Here is an 18,815-nt window from a genome sequence, read left to right as displayed (position 1 = left end):
CCATCCCATTTGGTAAGAGTCTTGTTTTTTATTTCTACTTAACTTAGGGTTTTGGTAGTCTTTACTTTGTTCAACATTGGGAGCCCTATGATTTGATAAATCATTTTCTTTTTTATTTTAATAGGCTTCTCCAAACATAATTTCTCATTATGTACATAGCTGAGGATAAATCTTATCCATTTAATTTGAAAGTCTTGGGGTATAGGCGGTATGTGTGCTAAACCCTTGGTCTCCAAATGTTGATGCTCAAGTTTTAACACACCATTCACACATAAATTTTCTAGAGTCTAATCCATTTCTAGGGTTCTAATTTCTTTTATTTAACAACAAAAATATGAACAAATATCATTAATGAGTAATATCTTGGATGGAATATGTGATTCAGCTCTAGTTGGGTAAAGTACTTTTGCAATTGCCAGATTCAATTTGATGTCTGGTGCCTTCTAATCAACTCCTTGAATGAACATCTCAAATTATTTCCTAGTTTTGTTGCTAGAAGATGCCATGCTCAATAGGGTTTATGAAAATAGAAAAAATCAACAAAAATCACATAGATCACCTTGAGGCATAGAAATTACCCTTTGAAAGTAGCTCTCAAAAATTTGTGCTGAAAAATGAATTTGATTTCCTTCCTTTTAAAAAAATTACACTTTTAAATTGCCATAAATGCTTGGTACATTCATACATTTAGTGAAATAATATCATCCACTTGGTTCAAACTTAATTCTTGGTAGAGTCATTTATTTCTTAGTAAACTTATTATTACTTGGTGTCCATACAATGTTTTAGTGTATCATGACCTCACTTGGTAGGGTCTTGTAGCCCAACCTCGCTTGGTAAGGTCTTGATTTTCTACAATTACTTAGCAATCCCTTTGCATCTTGAATGTTGATTTGGATCTTTCCTTCTTAATAGCTTGAACAGATGTGAGATTTCTTCTTTAGAGTCTTAGTTTTGGTTATCCTATGGGAGATCAAGTTGAAATGCTTGAGTCACCCAATTCTTGAGTGACATTTGCTTCATGACTCAGACTTGCATTCTCTGAAGATTTTGGCACCCATTGTTACTTCATCTTCTTTCTAGTATTGTCAACTCTAACTTTCTATTCATCTTTGATCCTTCAAGTGTTCATATAGTTCTTGGAAATATGTCCAAGTTTTGTACAAATGAAACATCTTCTAGTGGTGTCTCTTTTCCTCATGTGATGTTTCACAAAATTTTCTCCAAAGTGCCCGAATTCTCCATTGTGGTGGCTTCTACACCATGTTTTATAGTCCCATCCAAATATAGTTTTTTCAATTTGTTCTGCCAAGTTCAATATATTGGTTTTGCATTAAGAAGATTTGTGTCCATGTTTCTTGCACTTGTGACATTTACCTTCAAACTTAGGTTTCTCCTTGCATTCACTTTCTCTATGACCATGCTTATTGGAATTGTAACACATTTTCCATTGAATTTTGCTTTACCATTACTCCAACATTTATTTAATGTATGACCTAACTTACTATAATGATTGCAAGTAGGTCTTTGATTCTTTTGAGTTACTTGGTTAGATGATTCACATTCTTCTATGTATCCTATTCTTGCTTTACCTTTGTATCTATACTGAATTTTCTCATTGAATTGATTCATGTCTTCTTAATATTTCAACACTCTTTCATTGGTTTTCTTTTTAGTATTTAGATCATTCTATAGTCTATCATTCTCTGATCCTAGATTCATGACTTCTTCATTTGCATTAGTAAGTTGATCAATGAATTTTATTTGTTGAAGAGATAGATGCTGAATTTCATTGTTCTTTTCTTCTATCTCTTCTTTGGCTTTGTATTTTTCTTCCTGCACTTCACATAATATTACTCACTAAATTTCTTGTTCCCTTTTCAGCTTTCTAACTTCTTCTTGGAGATTGGAATTCTTTTCTAATAGATCTTTGATTGCTTTATCAACTTCATCTAAATTTCTTTCTAGATATATATCTTTAATTCTTTCTTTAGTGTACAGATTGTCATTCATTTTTACTTTAAGATCTTTTCTTCTTTTCAATGAGTGAGAGTTTCTCCTTTGATCTCTTTGGTTTCCCAAAGTCAATTCTAAATCCATCTTTTCACTGTTAATAGCTTTTCTAGCCTATATAACACCATTACTTCTGTTCTTTTTTGAACTTGTTAAAATTCTTCTCTGAGAACCACAAAAGATTTGATACCAATTATTGGAAATATTAGATAGAAAAGGTTAGTAAGAGGGGAGGTGTGATTTAGGAACCAATAAAACTTAATCTTATCTCACCAATTAATCCTATTCTAACCTAGTGACATTCATGAAAGAATGAAATCAATAAAACATTCATAATAGTTTGACACAAGATATGGTGACCCAGAAACCTTCCAAAAAGTAAAACTAGGGTGGGGATGATACCCAAAAGTTTAATCACTATCATATAATTTTGGCTAGTTAAGTCTTAGAATTCATCACTTCTAATGATATGCCTTGTTAGGATTAATAAGGACTTCTAGATCCACCTTGTTAAAGGATTTACAAAACATACAATGAAGTATGCACTTAGTAAAGAGATTTTCAAAAGACTTGATGTAGGAGCACTAAGCTTGAATTTTGGTGGAGTTATAATTTTCATGGGTAGGGATATGTTGGAGACACAATGGAGAACCTTTTCTCATGATTTCATAGAGATTGGATGGATTCAAATGAAGTTTGAGTTGTTTTTACCTTGTTGTTGGAACTATGTTTTTCTACTTTCTGGGTGCTTGTTGTTGGCTATGTAACTAATTATCCTTAATAAATGAGAGCCTACACATTTTAGGGATTGAAGTGACCTATAGTACATCATTTTTTCAAATGCACAAGTCCTAATTCCTTATAAGTTGGGAGATATTGCTAGAGTATCAATTTTTGACAGTTTGCATGATGGGTTTCTCACCATGAGTTCTGGGATGGATGTGCACTTATCCTTGGTGAATCAGCCATTGTACCTTTAAGGCATTGTAGAGAGCCTAAAGTAATACCTTTAGTTTAAATGTGAGTTCTAATTGAACTAGAGTTATGAGATATCATGATTTTACTCAGGTATCAATTTTTCGATATTTAATTGCTATTAGAGGCCAACATTTAGGCATTTAATTTATGTATAGGTGTTTAAATTGTGTTTTGGCTGACTTGTGGCTTAGTTGGGTATAAGTAGGGGGTCTTGTGAAGTATTTTAGTCATTCAAGAGAGAGTGATTCATTCATTGATAGGAGAATTGAGTGCGGGAGCAACTAAAGAGTGAGTTTTCTTGAGTCTGTGGACAGAGCACCAAATGTGAGGTAGTTTATAGTAAGATTGTGATGGAGTTGTGAATGTGTAAACAAAGCACCAAATGTGAGGCAGTTTACACTTGGATGTTTGATAAAGTGGGAGTGGATCTAGGGATGCAACTAGAAAACAAGGGGATCTCTTGGTGGGCATGTGAGCACAAGTTGAGATTTCCTTGGTGGTTTCTACCAGAGTGTGGATCTCAACTAGCTAGTGTTTGGGTTGGATCTTGAGAGATTCTACAGAACTATTATTATAATTTCTTTGTATTTTTCCATAACCAAGAAAGCCTTATAGCATGACACATTGCATGTAATAGTTATTTTATGAATAAATAATTGTAATTGGGTATTAGATCTTGCATTATTGCTTCTTGGTTGTTGTGTTTACACTATGTGGTCATTTACTAGGGGCTAGGACATCTCCTTTGGAGATTCTCCTACCTTGTGCTACATCAAGTGGTATCAAAGCACAATTGTTCCTAATTGTATGAGTACATTTCCAAAGTATGAGGTAGTTTGTACTAGGATGTTGGTTGGGTCAACTTTATTAGAGAAAAGGTTTTTCCTGAGTGTGTAAACAAATCACTAAAGTTTTGGTAGTTTTCACCAAGACTTGGGCTGAAGAAGTATATCTAAATTGATCTTGATCTAGTGGTGGATTTTCCTTTTAGAGTCCTAGATCACTTGGTTTCAAGATGTTAGATAATAGTTCTGACTTGCAATTGTAGAGTGCTTGCAGATGGATCGATGAATGCAAAGATGGAAAAATGATCTTGTTGAGGTATGATAGTAGAGAGTTTGTGGATTGAAAATCCAAGTGGTCCTAGACTTGTGATGTGGTTTTTGATTATTTATGCAAGGTGGCAGGATGTAATCTCACTTGCAAACAATTTAATTTTGTGACAAGGAGCATGGTAAGGATTTATTGTAGAGGGTTTATGAAGATCTTGGGAGATTTCTCCAAGAGGATTGGACCCTAAGATGTTTCTAAATCTCCATCATGTACTCAAAAGGATCTTTTCTATGATGTCTACTTAAGTTGAAGCTAGTTTGGTTGATCAATCTAAGGAGATGGTTGCTCAGTTTAAAACTAGTTCGATTGATTGAGATTAGGATAGGATGAAGCAGGCATTCTATAGAAGCTTGTGGAGTTGGACTCTACTGATCCTAAAGAGAGTTGTTTGGGTAGTTAAGACACTTGTTTGAGAAATAAGATGACATAACAAAGTCAAGGTGGAGAGGTTGGTTTTGTTGATTAGTTTGTGAGGTATAATATAGAACTTGAAGAGAAACTTGAGGTTGTTATTGAGGATATTCCTAACATTGTTGATGCTAGGATGGATGGTTTTGATAATTAGTTAGTTGAGTCTGACATGGAAATTGTAGAGCACCTGGTCATGGATGATCTAGTTACTGTTGTTGATGAGTTGTGTGTTGTAGAGCATCTTGTCATGGGCAATGAGATTGCTAGTGTTGTGAGTTTGGTATGTGTTGATGGAGATCTATGTATTGTGACTGATGTGGAGTTTTTTTGTTGTTGATGTGAAGTTTTTTTCTACTAGTGTGGATTCAATAATTTTTGATGTCTACGAGGGTTTGTTGATATGTTTAGTTTTTTCTCAGGTGTGATCATGTTGATTGAGTTTCTAATATGTATTTTATTTTAATTTTTTAGTTGATGAAGTATAGTTGGTTGATTTTCATATTTTTTCTATTGACTTTGATGAAGTGGAAGCCTTTGATAAAGATGAATTTGGTTGCAGATCTTTCTTTGGGCATCAAAGTATGGGTTATACTTTTTTATTTACCCAGGGAGTCTAATGCAGGAGCATTGAGATTGGATTTTTGTGGATTCATTCTTTTCATGGTTAGGGATGTTTTGGGGAAACATTGGACAACCTTTTCTTATGATTTCATAGATTTTGGATGGATTGAGATGAAGTTTGAGATGCTTTTACCTTGTTGCTGGAATTATGTTCTTTTTGGTTTTTGGGTGCCTATTACAGGCTATATAACTAATTATAATTAATGGATGAGAGGATTTATAATTCAAGAATTGATTTTTACCTAGATTAATTCCTTGTTTCAAAGGCAAAAAGTCCTAATTCCTTATAAGTTGGGAGATACAACACATCTCTTAGAGTATCAATTTCTAACAATCTACGTGATGGGTTTTTGTGTGTGACTTTAATGATGGATGCACACTTATCCTTAGTGAAACAGCCTTTTACAATTTAAGAAGTTCTAGAGGACCTAAATTACTACCTTTAGTTTGAATCCAATTAGAGATATGAGATATCACAATTTTACTTGAGTATCAATTTTTGGATATTTAATTACTGTTGGAGAACGACTTTTGAGTATTTAATTTATGTATGGGTATTTAATTTGTGTTGTGGTTGACTTGTGGCTTAGTTGGGTATAAGTAGGGGGTCTTTTTAAATCTTTTAGTCATTCAAGAGGGAGTGATTTATTCATTGAGAGGAGGAGTGAGTGTGGGAGAAGTTGAAGAGTAAGTTTTCCTGAGTCTATGGACAGAGCACTGAATGTGAGGCAATTTACAGCAGGATTGTAATGGAGATGTGAATGTGTGGATAGAGTGTCAAATCTCTGGCATTTTACACTTTGATCTTGGATGAAGTTGGAGGAGAGCTAGGGTTGTGGCTGGAAAACAAGAGGATTTCTTGTTGGGCTTGCAAGCACAAGTTGAGATTTCCTTGGTAGTTTCTACCAGATTGCTATTTTGTTATAGATCTAAACTAGCTGAGATTAGTGTTGTAGATCTTGAGGGATCTCATAGAACTATTATTGTAATTGTTTCTATATTTCGATGCAACTCAAAAAGCCTTAAAGCTGGGCATATTGCATGTAAATATTTATTTTATAAATAAAGAATTGTGATTTGGTATCAAATCTTGCTTTATTGCTCATTATTATTGTGTTTCTGTTGTGTGGTTATTTTTTGGGGCTTATAAAATCTCATTTCAAGATTCTCCTACCTTGCATTGGATCAAGATTATTAAATCTACCTTATTAAAAGGTTTAACTAATACACCTATTAGGATGAACTAGTGGCTAATCTCTGATCTACAACTCTTATTTGCTAGTTGAAATTCCTTTGAAATGTGAAGATCACCTTGCTATGAGAGATAAAAAATTTATGTTCCTTATACTTCTTGTAGCCATCTTAATTTTTACTTTTTCTCTTTATATTCACATTATTATGCCTTGTGTATATTTGGACATGATATAAAATATTACATATATACCAATCCAAAATCAAAGGAATTTGAAGTGGGCTAAGTTTTTGGAGAGTTATACATTTTTTTGAAACACATGAGTGGGAAGTATAAAAGGGTTTCAAATGCTCTTGGTAGAAGATAACTTCTGTTGACAAAAATATAGATAGAGGTGGTTGGTTTCAAGGAAATCAATACATTATATCTAGATGATCCTATTTTGGTGAAGCGTGGAAGACTTCTATAGAACTTGTTACACTTGAGATGATAAAGTGGTTGCATTTCATGATCCAAGATAGTATGTTGTTAAAAGGAAGCCAGTTGTGCATTCCTAGAATTTCAATGAAAGAGAATCTCATCAAGGAGAAGCATAGTGGTGGATTGTCTAGACATTTTTGCAGAGATAAAACCATAGCTTTGGTTGGTGAGAATTATTACTGGCCATAGTTCCAACAAGACATGAAGAAGTTTGTATAGAGTTTTAGAGTATGTAAGATGGTGAAAGGACTGAAGAAAATTATAAGGTTATATCAGCCATTACCTATACTAGAGAAGTCATGGGAGGATGCTAGCATTAATTTTGTTCTTAGATTACCAAGGACTCAGTGCGGACATGATTCTATTTTTGTTATGGTTGATAGGTTCTCAAAGGTGGCACATTTTTCTCCTTGCAAGAAGGCTAGTGATGTTATTCATCTAGAAAAGTTTTTTTTTAGAGAAGTGGTGAGACTACATGGTCTACCAAAGAGTATAGTTTCAGATTGAGATAAAAAATTTGTTGGGTATTTCCAACATACACTGTAGAAGAAATTGAATACAGAGTTAAATTTTAGTTCATCATAGCATCCACAGACTGATGGACAAACAAATGTTGTGAATCATATTTTGGGAATTTACTGAGATGCTTGGTTGGAGATAAGCCGAAAAGATTGGATTTGATTTTACCACAGGAAAAAAAATCATATAATAATTCTATCGATAGGATTACTAGTTAATCACCATTCTAGATTGTCTATGGGAGTAGCTCCAGAAAAGCTTCTGAATTGTGATAGTTAGATAAAGGAGAGATAAGTAGTGTTGAAGTAGAAGAATTTGCTAAACATTTAAAGAACTTCCATCAAGAGGTCAGGAAGCACATGGATATGTGCAGGATCATGGTCAACCAAACTATACTCTCAAGTGGCAATAAAAAATCAAAAACTTAGGGTTATGTCAACTTGACATGCAATTTTATACTTGTTATTAACTTTATATGAAAAAGTTGAGAGAAAATAATATCTAGAAAATTGAATCTAGTTTCTAAACTACTAGGACTTATCTCAAAAAAATAAAAATTGATTGGTCAAAAGTTTGAATTTTAATTCAATATTAAAAAAATTTCAGAACAAAAATAAGAAGTAGATGTATGTCTGACCACGTTAATCAAAATCAAATGATAATATTTTGAAATAATATTCTAGATATGAGTAGTAGACTCATGCCTAGATGTGACACATATTTTTTGGGTATTTTTATTCCAAATAAATAATAATTAATTATTTTTTGACATTAGTATTATTGGAATAAAATAACTCTCATGTTTGACCACCTTAACTAATTCAAAACTCTGCAAAATCAATTTTTCATTTTCTTTCCTTATTGTAGAGGAAACATAGAATGGCATGCATCTTTTGGATTTAAAAAATGTTGTACCATTTGAAAGTTATAGTTGTTTTTCAAGTAGTGTGTCAGTTAGTACTTTATACCTAACTCCATTAGAAAATAAGTAATAATTACTTACTAAAATCATAATTTGACAAACCTTACATTTATGAAAAGATAAGAACATTCTTAAGAAACCCTTTTCATTTCATCAAATTTTGGTGAAAAAAAAGTTGTCAGCTACATGTTTGAACTAAAAATCACATTAAAATAGGCCAAAAGCACATTTTTAGAATTTTTTAAAGTTGACCATATAGAATTGGTATCAAAAGATATAGTACACATTATAAAGATATTAGTTGTTTTCATTTAGTATCAAGGTGGGTGAGAAAAAAGTTGGAATAGATTTTGAAATGGTTTGAGATATTTCAAAAATATAAATTTTTTAGATTGCCACTTTTTGGCACACCATGATCCTGCACATACCCACATCATAAAGATGAATACATAGTTCAAGGCTAAGGAAGATGTGAAAAGGAGGTAAGTCATGTTTCATTTCAGAAAGGAGCATTTTCCAATGGTAACATATAATAAGATGAAGATGAAGAAGTTTGGACCATGCAAGATAGTGAAAAGGCATGATTCTGGAAATGCTTATGAAGTGGAGTTGCCTACTGAATTGAATATTTCACTAGTCTTTAATATTTTAGATTTAACAGAACATAATGATGGAGGTGATGGTGATGAAGCTGCAGAAGTGTTGTGTAGCATTCCAATAGCTAATTTGGCTACAAAGGAGATTGGGGAGATACTAGATAGTTGTATTAGCAAAAGTATGAGGAATAAAAATTATGAGGAATACCTAGTCATGTAGAAAACTGAAGCTAGTAGAGGATTCATCATGGATAGCAAGGGATGAGCTTTACCATCTTTGTTTTCCACTAAACACTTGAGAAGTGACAAAGTCACTTTTCAAATTACTTTGGTGTCTAATGCAGGAACATCCTAGGTATAAGAGCAATCTTGCATCACACAAAAAAATATTTTCTTTCATCGTTTTCTATTTTAATAAGGACTAGTAGATAGGGGGGTTGATATTTCTTGGAACTTACTATTTTTAGTAAGTTTTTCATACGAGATTGGAATGTTCTCATTTTTAACATGAAGGTTCATTTTAGAAATATAAGCCTACCTTAAAAATGTCATTAGTCTAGCTTAAGTATTAGAGAAGTTATTGCATATTTTTGGTGGAAATTTTTGGAGAATAAGGTTTGAACTCAGATTTGAAGGCCTTTGAGGCCCTAGATGAGGTCTAAAAACTCAATGAAAGGGTGCTTACATAGTTTTGAGCCAGTAGATCACGAACTATCATTTTTAAAAGTTATTATAATATCCAATTAGAGCAATGGTTTGAGAGTTATGGTCTTCCAAAGTTGGACTACTTGAAATTCCTAAAATAAATGTCAAAGATGTATTTGGCCAACTCTATATGTATTGTTAGGGTTTGTCAACCCTAGGTACTAAGTTTGAGCATCTAGAACCTTCCAGGGTACCATAAAATTTCCTATTTAAGAAAGGTTCTAACCTTATCTAGAATAGCCTGAGTGGTAGTTTGCAACATAGTCTTCAAGATTTTTGTAATGAAGATGCCCATTTGGGTTAGCATATTGTACTTGTGAATTCTATAATTTCACATTTATGAAAATAATAAGAAGTCCATATTTTGTTTGAATTTGATGAAAGATCAACCCCATAGCTCCAAAAAATCACCTACATGCAAACAATTGGCACAAAAGAAGAGAAACAAAAAACTATAGAGGTTGTAATTCCCAGATCCATAGATGAAACATTCCTGAGAGAAAAAAAGAGATTGCTATTATCAAAAGTAAAATGAATAAATTAAAAATATAAAGATCATCCTTATAAACGAGATCAAAAACTTCTCAAGGTAAAACCTAGGTTGCATGCTAATTATTAAAAAAAGAAATAATTATTATATGCCTAAAACTTAGCATGAGTAAACTAGAGATAATAAGTGACTTAATTATTAAACTAATATGACTTAATTAATAATAATATACTTTATTATTCTAACACTCCCCTTTAAGATAAACTTAGGGAGTAGTTAAAAACCTAGAAGCTAATGTTGAAAATAAATTTGGGTCTCGACAATGAGGCTTGATGAGGTACTCAAGCATAACCAAATCTCTGTAAAGAGGAGAACTAGAGAAAACCACATGGGAAAAACCCTACTCCAAAAAGAGATGGAAAAAATGTTCTAGAAGATAGGAATAAAGATGATCATGAAGAACACCATTGAAGCATGAAGCTACAAACACTACCAAATTGCTAATATGAAAAACTTCAACTGTATAGAACATGACTAGGTAGAGAAGGTCCTAAGTCTAAAGAGCTAATCAATCGAAGATGGAAGGTATCTTTACACTCTCCAAAAATAGGAATGAAATATTTTCTATATAGTAAATGATCCATCTCACTAAAATGCATAGGTATCTAGCTAGTACAATTGCCTAGGACATAGGATCAAATACTGAATACATGGCTCAATCCATTGCACCAAGAAAGTAATAGAACCAACATAATCCCCTATAATGCTAAGATGTAAGACATTAAAATTTAAAGTGAATGCAATATCTCCTGCAAAAAGAAGAACTAGGAACATCGATAGTGCAAAAGAAGTACAAACACTTATAATAGCATGTGTCATCAACAACTTTGTAAGGTCCCTCTTCGCACTTACTTTTTTTAATATGACCTTTCTTTGTTAGGTCTGTTGTAGGAGATTTGAAACGAATATGGAGAAATGTTTTATGTTGTGAATATCCTAATGAAATTTAGAGTAGTTGATACATCCATGTTTAATACTCCGTGTTCAAGAACTACTACATTTTCTAAACTGGCTAAACATTAAAATTTCATTAACAATGATACAAAGTATTTTCACCTGATGATAAGGGTGTTGATTTGATACCTCAATGATTAAGTTTTATGCTTAAGATAGTTTAGTATTCTTTAATTGGTGTTGTTATGATGATTAGGTGTATGCATGCCTAACGATGATTATTCTAGCACTTTAATCTAAATTAAGGAATAAGCTATGCTATATTGATTTTGTGATTTTAGATGATTAAATGTGGGTAGAAATGAATTTAATAGTTGACTTTATAAAAGATTCATGTTTTGATTTATGTAACTATCCAGATAGGTTTTTTAATATATATATAAAATATTCAAGTGATTTTCTTGAGCTAGTAATGTGTGCAATGAGTGTGCAGGATATTTTAGCCAAAAAAATTAACGAAGAAATGAGACTAAACCCTATGTATCAATTGTGGAAACCAAGGTTAAATCTGATGAAAGATGAAAACCTTGTTGTTCATATTTTATTTGTGTCATGGATTGAATGATTGTATCATTTTTGTAATCTTTAAATATTAATGTTTTTTAACAGTGTTGTATAGAGTCACTTGACACTCGTGAATTGTATATGCATTCTAGCATGATAGTTAGGGTTAACTGAGTAACCTAAAGATCTAAGTCAAACTAGGTTAGTGACCCTTTTGCTAATCAGTGAGTAATCTACTTATTTTGAAGGTTGTTAGTGAGTCCTAAAACATTCATAGCTTTTGATAGGTCTCCAATTAATCCTAAAAACCCTAAAATCATTAAATCTAAGTACCCCATGTCATGCCTGACCACTACTTCAATTTTTTTGCATATTAGGACTTTGTTGTTATAAGTTCCTTTTAGATGTTATTTTTTATTTCTGTAGAACTTGGTTTTATTAATGTCTTGGGACATGTGATTATTGTTGGACAAACTTTTCTATTTAGAAATACTCTATTTTGAGCTTTGGTAGAGGCACTTATGAATCTGACAAACTTTTTGATGTATTTAGAATTAATGTTTGATGTTTCTAGTTTAAATTATATTGTTGTGTATAGACTTCAGGTAAAATATGACTGGTAAAACTATTGAAAAGTTTTTAAATAAAGCTCAGGTTTTATGGTTGTAGCTTTCATATTTTATTGCATGTCAGCATATTGTTTATGATTATCATGATTTATATTCAGTGTAATATTATTAATGTTAATATGTTGTATATTGGACATTTGTGAAGCTTTGGTATGATTTAGTTGTGATTAATCCATTGGCCTGTGTTGAATTTAATTTAATAATGTTGCTTAGGGTTATGAGATTATGTACTCGATATTTTCCTAACCCTACGTTGGCATGTCAAATTTTTTTATGCACTTGTGTTTGATAGGGACTAATTACCTAAGTTGTATTAGTTTAAACAAATCACATTTTAGAAAAAGGGGTTTAAAAACCCATGGTTGTTATAATATATGTGATTGTTACATTAAGAATATATTATATTTGCAAAAAGATTTTATATCCCTAAAACCCTAATGGGTTTTGAATGCAAAACTTAGGGATTTTCATTGTTAGCAAGCCAACTATGGAGGTGGTTGTTGTATGCATGACTCTATGCATTTTATGAAGGCATTAATATGTCATTTATCACCTGGTTGGTCATTTCATTTTGGTTCAGTGTTTGCTAGGTTTTGGCCGGCAATTGGGCTACTTTACTCTATGAAGTGAAACACCTGTGAGATGTTGCTGAAGTATAGGCAACATGGTTAGGAAGAAGCCCTATCTTATGAGGCTAAGCTTGTTTGTATTACACATAGCTTGTCATTCAGTTGCATTACTTCAAGTTTCTTCTATTATTCTCTATTGTCAAAGTTGCTCTCAAGTTTATCTATGTTGGCAAATAGGAAGTGTGGTTTTGACTTGGTATTTGGGGGCTTTGACAACAAGATTTGTTGCAGAGCATTGTGTTGAGCTTTTTCCATCTACTATATTTCAAGTAGGGGCAATTTCTTACCCTACTCTTCTCTCTCTATTTACAATTGCATTGTTATTTCAATAAGCATGTTTGTAAATGGTTATCAATTTTTTTATATTGTGTACTCGACACTCAAGAATGGATTCCTACAGAGCTTGGCTCTATGTGCATCGCTTGGCTCTATGTGTATCCATACTTGAATGTGAAGAGAAGAGATATCATTATGAATAGTGTTGTTTGAATTGGGCTTTTCCCCAAACATGTATTTTCCACCAAGTTGAGCTCTGTGAGAAACACATGCTTGTGGCAGTTAGCTTGCTGGCTATTGTGAAATAAAAAATATGTATTTGGGCTCCCATAGAGATGAGCTCTGTGAGAGCCCATATCTCAAAGCTCACTTGGTACTTTTTAGTAAATATGTGAGTGGCTTGGCCTTAGTCACGAGTTCGCTTTAAACTACAGGCTCATGACCGTAGTCGAGGGCAGAGGCATTTTTTCAAATAGTTAGTATGAAACCAAAACAATGTTGAATTTACATTTTATAAGCATAGCATCTTTTATGGTTATTGAAATGTTTGAAAATTTCCATGTATAATAGCCAATACACTATTTGAATGATATAGTATGGTTCGAATTCCTTTATAACAGTTACATGAAGTTTTGTAAACTGGTAATAGGTTATTTTGTGTTGCATCTTGTCTATTAGTATATTAGAGAACCTAAATAGTTAGTATGTTGTCCATGGGTCAAAACTTGCAATTGGCAATTTGGAAATGAGTTTGTATGAACACTCAGTATCATTGATTATGTTCTTTTTGTTTAAAAAAAAACATCAATAGAGCTCAAAAGATTTAGTTAACTGAACATTGTAGGGAATTGTTATACATGATTTTATTTGATTGTTTTGAAGCATTTTAGATATACCAATGGTATTTATATTATTCTTTTGAGATGAAAATTATATGTGTATGAATTGGAATCTATTATTTTAATGATGTTTTTCTATCCATTATTGAATTGGAAATTGTTTTCAATGGAAAAGATGGACTAATGATATATGTTTGATGATAATTTTATATTGAACAAGAATATCATATGCATTTTGATTTGTTATCCTAGTCATTTCGAAGTTAAATGTAGTCGATTATGTCAGCAGGAAATTGATTGTATAGTATTAAGATTAAGTATGTACCATTAAGCTGAGATAATAGTTTAATTGTATTTGTGTGATCTTGATATTATAGGCTTCTTTTTTCTGTTGTTATAATTATCTAAATTTAACTTTGAAATTGGTAGAATAAGATGTGTTACAAATAGATTAAAGGATGTGGTATCATGTTGTATACTGATTTTATATCTATTGCATGTACATTCTTTTGTAAATCTATTTAATGTGTATTTTAAGAATAGCTATGATGAACATATATTGAGGTGGCTGAATTTGGTTTATCCTATTCAGTTAATAAATGCAGTGATAACTTTAAAATGAATTGGGTGGGTTAATTACATATAAGAGATAATTGGTGTTACCTTTGACTTAAACCATTAAGGTTAAGTACAGAGAACAAGGAAAATCTCTGTTATGTCATTTCATGAGTACAATAGAGAATCCCACTATGTGTTGTCTATGAGCTTACCATACATGGATGTAGTATCTTAGCACCATAGTGATGACACGTCAATATATATATGATTCATTTACTAGTTATTCTTAGTGCGAGTTTAATTTTGCATTGTTAAGTAGATGTTTACTTCTTGCATATTAATTTTGGAATTGCACTATGTTAAGTGGATTAGATATCTGCATTATGGTTATGTGTATGTTTATTCTAACATGTATGTAGGTGGATTACACTTTTCAATTCAGTGTGTACTGAGCCCTCTTTGTGTTGTGTTACATTTCTGTGTGTTTTTAGGTGCTTCAAGTTGATTAACAAGTAGCTAAGGATGACTATTGAAGTTACATCTAGAAACAAATTTTGTTACTTGTAGGGTCCATATGTTGGAAATAGGCATTTAAGAATGATATTGTACTTCATTATTGTATTGAACTCAATATGTATTAGCATTATAATGGAAATTTATTTTGATGATATCTTCTTTTATTTTGAGGTTTACGAATTGAGATTGGCTCAATCATTGTTCTTGTACTTGTATTATTTTGAATAATAATTAAAAAAATTATGTACATTGTACTTGTTCTTTGTTTCAAATTTATTTCTTATGTTTAGTGGTAGCGTTACACCCCAAGGGTATGTGTATAGGTTGGGGACATTTTCACCCCCTTAGGCCCTTTTGTTGACTTTTTTGGTCACTCAAAAAGTCCATTTTTTCTTTAGTGCAAAAATTAATTGCTTCCTTCTTGAGTTGGTAACCTTGACTTCACCTTGAGGTTTACCTAATGTCTAGTTGAGTCAGGATCATATTTAGAGGCATCTTTGAGAAGTTTTGGGGGGTTATCCAATCTCTAGTTTTGGAGAGAGTTTGAAGATTGAAGGAAGAAAAGGAAAAGCTCTTCTCAACCTACCATTTTTCCATAACTCTTTGTGAAGGTAGGAGTTCTTCACTCTTTTGAATTGTTTCTTCATGTTGTTCATGCTTGAATCATGCATAAGGCATTGTGTTGTTCTTTGAATTGCTTGCTTGTGTGTTGGCATTGATTTGGAGGGATCTTAACTTGTTTCTTGATATTATTCTTATGCTTTCCCTTGATGTTTTGTTTTTGAGGGGATTTCATGGGGATTGTTTTGGCATCACTCACTCACTGTTGGATAAGGAAGAAGTGGCCATGTATGGGGGAAGGGCCTTAGTTGGACCTCAATAGTGTAGAGTCTCCTCTCATGGTGAGAGGAGAGAAAGAGGGTAGGGTGTATGGGCCCCTACTTGTCATCCCATACCTTGTATGAAAGATTGAATTCTTGAAGAAGGGAACGAATGAATACCCTTGTTATATTGGTCTTGAAAGGGCATTTGTAAAAGAATAGAAGTTCTTGAATTTTAACCTCAAAAGGACTATGTTTTAGTATGGTGATTGACATCTCCTATTGAGAAAATCCACCTCCCCCATATTTTGGTTCAATGTTGAACCTATTGTGTAAAATTGGGTTGGGAATGCATGCTTGAATTGTTCATCATATTATGTTATTGTACCTCCATGTTGGTTCTTGTCTCTCCATGATTCCCTCAATGCATTGAAGTTATTGGAAAAGAATCCCTTGTGAAGGACCTAGGAGAGAATTCAATTGAATTGTAACATTTTGTAAAAATATTTTTAAATTGTGATGTATTTGGCAAAGATGTCAGGTTTTTTTACTGGTTCTTTCCCAATGGAACCTTAAACTAGGTTCATTAATAGAAGAGAAAAGATTGAGTAACACTCACATTTGAGTTTGGTAGCTTTCTTCTTCAGTTTTGCTTATGTTATTTACAAATCAGATGTGATGTTGTTCACTCTTCATGCAACATTCGTATGTCTCATAATAGTATTCATTTGTTTGGGATTAATTAGATAGAATGTGTTGCAAGAGTAGTGTCATTGTTTTATTTCAAATGTCATTTGGAAGTGTTAAGAGTATCTATGTATTGTGGAAGGTATCACTTGTGTATATCTGAGATACTTATTTCTACCACCTTTGTGTATCATAAGGATATCATAGAAGTGTTGTAATAATTGGGAGATTATCTCTTTGATATTATCTTACTATTCAACTCCATCATTTAATAGATATGCATAGTATTCAAATTTATCCTCTCAAGAGATAGTATTGAGAGAAAGGATTATCTTTGTTGAATGTTATTATCATTTTAGATCTATTGCATAATAGTTGTGAATGCACATTCAAATTTGAATCTGCAAGAAAATATAATGTTAATCATTATCCTTGAGCATATGGTTTTTTTTTTTCTAAACTCCATAATGCATAGATAGGAACAATTCAAATAGTTTCATATAAAACCTTGTCATGAAATGTAAAATCAATACATTGAGTTAGTTTTTAAATGTTAAATGGAAATCATCAATCTAGATTTTACTAGTATGAAAAGTACCTCAAAATTAGTATAATAATAACCTTTATAGTATGGACTCAGAGGTAGGAAACCAATGAAGAACAAAGAAACATATTGTGTGAATAAAATAAACATAAGCTGGAGATGCACAAAACTTCTCTGGAAAATGTATGTGGTAACAAAATAAGTTTTTGGAAAGATATAGAGCATTAAAATAATGTGCAAAGATACCCAAGATATAGTAAACTAAATATTATATAAGAAAAGAAGATGCATTACAAATATCCACATAAACTAACATCCTATCAACTAATCTTGTCAATATAAATACTTTTTCCCATTTCTTGTTTTAGGCGTTGATAGGGTAAGTTACTATGCATATCCCTATGCTATGTTGGACATAGAAATCAATCAGCTTATGAAATCTCACTGGAAGGAATGGAGTGTTAAATCAGCAAAGTCAGTAAATTAAATGTAAGTTAAACCCTGGGTCTCTTGATTGGACACGGTCCTTCAAACGTCCATCCTTCTTGATACATATGAATCATGCTAGCAATTATCCCTTGGACAACATGACATGTCAAATGTAGGAGGGGACAATTTTAATTGTGTGCAACTTGTTTAAGTTTCAAACCCTCATGTGTCTTTTCCTTGTCTTTAATGCTGAGTTAAATCAACTTCATGTTTTCTTCCCCCCATTCTATGCAATTTACTTTTTCAGCATTAGTTGTTAATACCTTTGAAAACCCTCGTGTCTTGAGCAAAAGGGATAGATTTGAAACATAGTTAATACCTTTGAAAACCTACTTGGAACATATTTATTTCTGCATTAGCAGCCCTTGGAAATGCATGAGGAAGGTGGGAAAATAGCCATTGGGCCTTGAGCCCACGTGGGAGAGTTTTAGGGGGATTAGTATTGTTAAGATTTAGTTAGTAATTTAGTTGAAGTGTTGAGATGTATTTGTATGTTTTCTTCTTATTAAAATAGTTTTTTTTTTGTATTTAAATATTAGTTAGTTCTTTCAAATTTGTTAGTAATTTAAATTAATTTTTCTTTAGTTTGTAAATATAGTTGTTAATGATTAAATTGGAATTTAGTTTTAAATTTAGTATAGTTAGTATGTTTGGTAAATAAGTTTTTTTTTTTAATTGTAAGGAAAGTTAGGTGCAGAAATAACTTCCTCCACTAATCTCATAAGGAAAGTATGATGAAAATCCTATTAAAATCTTCTTCACTTATAGATTCAATATCAAGTAAACACAATATTGCAGCCTACCATGCATACAGAAAATAGACAGAGAAAGGAACACATAACACAAGGATTTGCCACATGTCTTCACCTATCATTGAATCTTCCTAACATAGCTCTTACGTCTCATAGGAATCTGTCATAACCGTTTTAGTCATGATCTCCTTATACACAATTCAAGATCTTGACTACACATCAACATTATTTGCAAGAAATACATTTTACAAAATAAATAATAAAAATAGGAATTATACAAGGTTGAGACACCTTATTCCTAACATTCTCCCACTTGTTGAACACCTTGTAAGAGCAACAAGAACATAATAGGAACTAACCGCTATAGGCCAAAAGGCCCATAGACTCTAAACACCATTAGAAATTTTCAGTGCCCACTGGTTTCGTTAATGCATCTGCAACATTCTTCACAATATCTACCTTTTCCAAATTTACCTTTCCATCTTCCACCATATCTCTCACAAAGTGATATTGCACA

Source organism: Cupressus sempervirens, chromosome 1, assembly GCF_028749045.1.
Source record: "Cupressus sempervirens isolate cs-2001-9-10 chromosome 1, ASM2874904v1, whole genome shotgun sequence".
NCBI lineage: Eukaryota > Viridiplantae > Streptophyta > Pinopsida > Cupressales > Cupressaceae > Cupressus > Cupressus sempervirens.
Note: the sequence above shows the minus strand (reverse complement) of the source record.